At 43.6% G+C, this 6,631-nt stretch overlaps 1 long non-coding RNA gene across 2 annotated transcripts in view; it reads left to right on the top strand.

The window, feature by feature from the left end:
* LOC310846729 overlaps positions 1 to 6,631 on the top strand; it is a 115,926-nt gene that overhangs the window by 38,082 nt on the left and 71,213 nt on the right. The gene's annotated exons all lie outside the window — the stretch shown is intronic.

Here is a 6,631-nt window from a genome sequence, read left to right on the forward strand (position 1 = left end):
GCCACACTTTTTAACCAAAAAAAGAGGTGCTGGTACTGCATTCCCTTGAGTACCCCTTGAAAAAAGCACTGGGAACAGTTAGGGACAGAGGCACCGGCTTGTGAGGGTGATGGGGGGGGGATGTCACACAAGAAGCATCTTGCCTACCTCCCTAAGCCTGGCAGAAGCTTCCCAGGCTTTGGGAAGAAGGTAGCAGGGCTCTGATAAGATGCTGGAGCCCTCTTGCCTCCTTCCCAAAGCTGGGTGGTCTTTGGGAAGAAGAAGAAGAAGAAGAAGAAGAAGAAGAAGAAGAAGAAGAAGAAGAAGAAGAAGAAGAAGAAGAGTTTGGATTTGATATCCCACTTTGTCACTCTCCGAAGGAGTCTCAAAGCAGCTAACAATCTCCTTTCCCTTCCTCCCCCACAACAAACACTCTGTGAGGTGAGTGGGGCTGAGAGACTTCAGAGAAGTGTGACTAGCCCAAGGTCACCCAGCAGCTGCATGTGGAGGAGTGGGGACGTGAACCCGGTTCACCAGATTACGAGTCTACCGCTCCTAACCACTACACCACACTGGGAAGGTGGCAGGAGGGCTCTTGGACCTGTTGGAGCCTCGAGCCACCCTCCCTAAGTTGTGCAGAAGTTTCCCGGGTTTGGGAATGGATGCACCAGGGGAACATCTAGGGGACTAGGCTAATCCCCCTAGACCACTGACTGCACACCACTGAAGAATGGGGTTCAAATTCTTATTCAGCAATGGAGCTCAATAGGTGATCCTGGACTAGTCATTTTTTCTCTGCCTCACAGGATTGTTGTGAAGGGAAAATGGAGAGGGGAAAATGTACACTATTGCCCTGAGTTCGTTGGAGAAGTTGCTGGCTACAAATGCAAGTGTATGTCTAAAGGCTTATTCCACTGTTTATATTAATTGCGCTCAGTAAAATGTGTTAACAAATAAATAAAAACAAAGCTATGTACCAAAAACAAAGAGAATCAGAAAGTCATTTTTATGTCAATCATGGGAATGTGTTTGCGCAAAAATGATACTGCAAAAGGTTTTAGGAGAACTGACAATCTTAAAAAAGAAAAAGAAAAAACCTTTGAGCTTGTGTGACTCAGAAGAGGAGCTGTCCTTGTGGAGTACTGTGTTCTTTCCAAATGCCGCACTTAAGTCTCTGTACCTACGATATGAGACAGAGATTTTGGCAGAACACAAATATTTGTGAAGTGTGCTCATTAACACCTCAAGGCCATCCGTCAAAGTGATTGACATCATGAAGACAAAGTACTGGTAATTCTTCCTAGGCCCCAGCATATGCTGGAGGTTTCTAGGGGCTTGTGTGGCACACCTGACAGATGTGTGAGTCATCTGACACAATGGGCAACATTCATGAGTATTCTATTGTCTCAATCATCACAATAGAGGTGTTAATCCTTTTCCCTCCAAACAATCTTCGTTTATGAAAATAGAAAGAACAGATTTTACAAGATGAGGAGATTCAAATTATAAAGCATGCCTATGGTCTATCAGTGAGCCACATTCTGCTAATAATGATGTTCGTGGCATTATGTGAAATGTTATTAAGCAAAATAATGGCTTTCTGAACTGTGCCTTGAGAGAGAAGCTTCACACACTCCCTGCCATGCACTTTGCAAAGCTCCATTAAATGTATCCAGCAAAAAACTAATTGGCACGGATGAGTAACATCAGTGCAAAAGAAGATAGCTTGTCACCTTTCTTTCATGCACCTTGAAGCACTAAGAGGCTTCATTAAACTATCCTGCATTACATTTGAGATTCAGATAAGCAACAAACCAAAAGAAACAATATTTTATTTCCCCATCATTAACTTGTGGGGCAAAAGGAACCTGATGGTCAGAAGACTATTTGAACTGCTCTTGCAGACTCAGAACAATGGCAGTCCATCTAACAGTCCATTCACCTGCATTTTTACTCAGGAGTAAACATGCACAAGATTGCCCTTGAACAGCCTATCCTACATATTCATTGGGTCTTACTCACAAGATAGTATGCATAGGATAAACAGCCTTAGTTTCATAAGCTGGCTGGTGACATCAATCCCTTGTCATTTGACCCAGCACCAGGTAGTAAAAAGTCTTCTTCTCTTCTTTGGCAATCGCTCATAGCCAAGTAAGATTGTCTTCCATAAACACGGTTTTAACAATGAGTCTGTAAGTGACTGTGGAGGCCAATTTTGGATCCACACGTCCTTCCACAGTAGGGACATTGGTTTCCGGGTGGCAGTTGGTGGATTTGCCAAGTGTGCCTTCCTCTTGGCATGTTTCTCCCTTGTGTCCTGAGTTCGAGTGTCTTCAAAGCCCATGATGTCTTTGGTAAAGGCTGTTCTCCAATTGGAGCGCTCTCAGGCAAGTGTTTGCCAGTTGCTGGTGTTTACACTATATTTTTTTATATTTGCCTTGAGACAGTCTTTAAACCTTTTTGGTTTCCCTGACAATAGAAGTGATGCTTTTGCCTATCATAGCTAGTGGCCACCGATAGGCCTTTCAATCCACATGCTCATCTAGTCTCCTTCAAAGGCATTTTTGCCAGTTGCCAAAGAGCACCCTGTGACAATGTGTTCTGCAGGTTGATTGTGGACTGTGTACAGCAGTGCTTGGTTTTATTTAAATTAAGCCTCTCCAGTGGATGAGCCTGAGTTTTTGCATTTTAAGAGAATTAATAGTTTTCACAATCTATTCTCTGCCCCATGATTCATGGGGCTCTATTTTAAGGCTCTATCACCAGCTCCACTGATCAGAGCTGTTTGGTGCATCACAGGAAGTGACAGAACAGGAAATGTCAGACATTTGTTCTTTTTTATGCTTCTACTGCAGTTCATGAAGGCAGAATGGCCACATCTGCTCTATAGGAAGAAGCGAGCAGTTTCCCTATTTGGAGCACATGTACTGAGATGCACCCTTGCTTCCTGTTTTGCCACTTCCTCCAACATGCAAAAGAGCTCCCACTCATGGGTTGGGTCACAGTAAACATCTAGACTAAAAATGCAATAGCACAACTAAAATGTTACTGAAAAACACAAAAAACCCAAGCCCAACCCAGAATGAAAAGAAAAGCACTTTTCAAACTTGCGACAACATCAGAACCAATTCATAGAATATAATGAATGAATATCTCAATTAGCCTGGTGCCTACAAAGCAACTAAGATGTAGTCATCCAGCTTGACAGTACATTTGTAAATACTGCCATTCTAAATAAATTGATTGTCTCCTATACCTTGTGATGATTCTAACAATTTGGGAGTGGGGTGGGGTAGGGGAACTAAACAAAAAGCAAATCATGACTTTATATATTTCACATATTCCCCTCCCCCCTAACATGTAATCTTAAAAACAGGCAAATGAAAATTAGATTTTGCTCAAGTTGTTACGGCTGCACAACCTAGAAGTGATTTGAAGGTGCATTTATGCTGTGGTGGACATTATTCATTTACCTATTGCAATAGTACATCTAACTTCATGAGGCAGGGCCAGTTATCCACAGGCCCCAACCAACCAACCAACCAACCAACCAACCAACCAACCAACCAACCCATGCAATCTCCATAAGAGTACACCACAAGAGGAGGACACATGGAAGGACCACATAAAATGTCTAGGATGAAAATAGACCCAGGAGTCTCCTGCCACATGCATGCCAGCAATATGTTCTTCTTAGTAAATAGTGTATAGGCAAGAAGGGGGTGGGTAATCCCATTCTTATAGTGGCCAACCCGTGGGAAATTGTGATGCACTGGCATGGACTGATTGGACTGGTGGGAGGACCCAGCTGAAGAACCACCAAGGGAAGAAGGCTCAGAACCAGGGAGTAGTGGTGGATAGAGGGAAAAGAGGAAGAAAACTGGGAAGAGAAGGTGTTGGAAGCTGAAGAGGTAACAGGGCTTAGTGAGCTGGGAGACTCTAAGGTAGAGAGAAGTCTAGAATCAGAGGCAGAAGCTGAAGCAGGAGAGGAAAGAGGCCAAGAAGCAGAGAGGATTCAGGCTGGTGAAGAGTTATGGGTGTGTCTCCCTCCTGCTGCAACAAACTCCCCTCCCCTCCCAGAAGCAGGAGAAGCATGAATCCCTGGTTTGCTGCATGCTGGGGAGTCTCCAATTGGCTGGAAAATATGTGGAGGGGATGTAGACGGCTGTGGGGAGGCATGGACTTTTGGTCTGCGTAACTGATACTCAGTCAAGTCTGTGGAGATTGTGTTTTTGCTAATAAAGAGTTAACTCCAACTTGCAACGGCATGATTTACTGTGGGCTCACTCTTTGGCAAACAATTCTTCAAACAAAACAGGAGCACAAAAAGCATATATTAGGGAAAGTGCTGTTCAAAACAAAATTGCATCAGGGAACATTGCTTGTAATAAATGAAATATTCTGAAAATAATAATACAAAATGGCCTTATTTATTTATGTAACACCCTTTACCCAAAGATCACATTTATTGGTATATTATGATAAATATGTTCACAAATGTATATGAATTTTTGCATGGAGCTTTTTTTTTAAAAAAAATAAAGCAAAATAGCTAATTGATATGAAAATAGGGTGAACTGAACTGAAAAATGGAAAAATGAGAAATTGAGAGAAACTGCACCATCTTGAAGGACTAAATGCTGTATTCTTTATTATTATTATTAACCTATGAACGTAATAAATTCCTAGCCAATAATTCATGCCCTGCCCCAGTGGTGTAGCGTGGGGGGTGCAGGGGGGCCCGGCCGCACCGGGCGCAACATCTGGGGGTTAGGGTTAGGGGGCGCAAATCCATGGGTTTGGGGGCACAAATTACTTGCCTTGCCCCGGGTGCTGACAACCCACGCTACACCACTGCCCTGCCCCAGCTTAACTGTGTAGAAAAGAAAAAAAGTTGAAAATATATGAGTTAAACTTTTCATATAAAAGCTCATCACTATTATGAAGGAGGGATTCGAGTGTATGCTGGAAATGTAGGCTTCACAGTTAAAGTAGGTCCAAATGCTCTGTTGTCCTAGTGCAACAAATCCACTTTCAAAAACCAACCACAGATGTTTTGCAGTTAGGAAAGTGACAGAATGCAATGAATGATTTAATGGGAAGATGTATAAACACCTCACAAGCAAATCAGGATGAATACTCAATAAAGAGCAGACTTTGGCCACATTCACAACATACATTTAAAGCACTATGATACCAGTACTAGCTTCCTGCAAAGAATTTTGGAAGCCGCAGTTTTTTAAAGGTGCTGAAAGTTGTTAGGGGACCCCTATTCTTCTCCCAGGGCTACACTTCCCAGAGTTCCCTGGGGAAAGGGATCAATTGTTAAGCCACTATGGGGATTGTAACCCTGTGAGGGGAATCTAACAACTCTCAGCACCCTTAACAAACAACAATTCCCACAATTTTGGGAGGAAGCCATGACTGCTTAAAGTAGTGTCATAGTGCTTTAAAGGAATAATGTGACTGTGGTCTAGGTCTAACTTCTGTGTAAGCAAATCAGAATAAACACTCAAAAAACCTATCACGTGGAGGAGCCCTAGGTGCCAGTGACCTGAGGTTTTCATGCAGCCCAATGAATTATAAACACTTTGCACCGGCTATGCGTTAAAGCCGTCAAACACATGTTTATTTCATGCTAAACTGTAACCTTGACTGCTCCGTCAAAGTCTCCAGCTCCTTATCTTTCACCACTTTCTCAAAGACAGCCAACATTTTTTCCCACTGACTGCCCTTGAATAGGCAGTTCTGTCGGATGGCGAGGGAGCTGTGGCGGCAATGCGCTAAGTGAGCTTTTTTGTACAGGTCATTAATAGGCCGAGTACCTTGCGCGGAAGCCGGAATCTATTGGTTGTGCTTTGTTGCTTCAGATAAGTGAGCATCATGATCTTGCTCCTTGTTCTCAGACTGTTTCGCATCATTTCCTGTGGAAAACAAGCCTGTTCCACTTCACAGCAACACAAAGTAAGATTACAGGATGCTTGAAAATACATTATGGGCTTGATTCATCCCTGCCGGCATGTTGCAGCTCCTGTGCCAGCTTGGGCAACTGTGCCTGAGGGAGGCTGCTCATTAAATGCACTGCTAGCTTCTCCAAGGAGTTTAGTGGAGGCAGATCAGCCTTGATTTGCAGACTGGTCTCGATAAGGACCTGTTCACCTGATCCTGTGCTCCTTAACCTGCATCCTGCATCTAAACCAGAAGTGCAGTAAGAGATCAAAGGGGACATCTTGCAAAATCAGAAACTCCATTGCAGGGCAATGGCATCCAGGAAGATGATGCAGCCAAAACAAGACCCATAACTTTAGGAAAGTTGTTCCCAAACTTTCCTCCCTGCAGATGACTTGAACATTGCTGAAGGTCTTGGCAGACCACTTAATGACTTTTCTGCCGGTGGTTGTGCTAGATGATTTTTAATTGTATTTTCACAGACACACCATGTTACAAGTGAATGAAACTTGACCCTCCGGTGGCACAATGGATCAGTGTGTCTGGTTGTTGACCAGAAGGTTGGTGGTTTGAGCCCACCCAGGCACAGCTGTGGACAGGATTCCTACATTGCGGGGGATTGGACAAGATGACACTTCTAGCTCTACAATTCTAAGTCATGACCACTGGTGGTTCTCCAACCATATCGTCTGGGAGCCCCAAT

Source organism: Podarcis gaigeae (assembly GCF_964106915.1).
Source record: "Podarcis gaigeae genome assembly, chromosome: 1".
NCBI lineage: Eukaryota > Metazoa > Chordata > Lepidosauria > Squamata > Lacertidae > Podarcis > Podarcis gaigeae.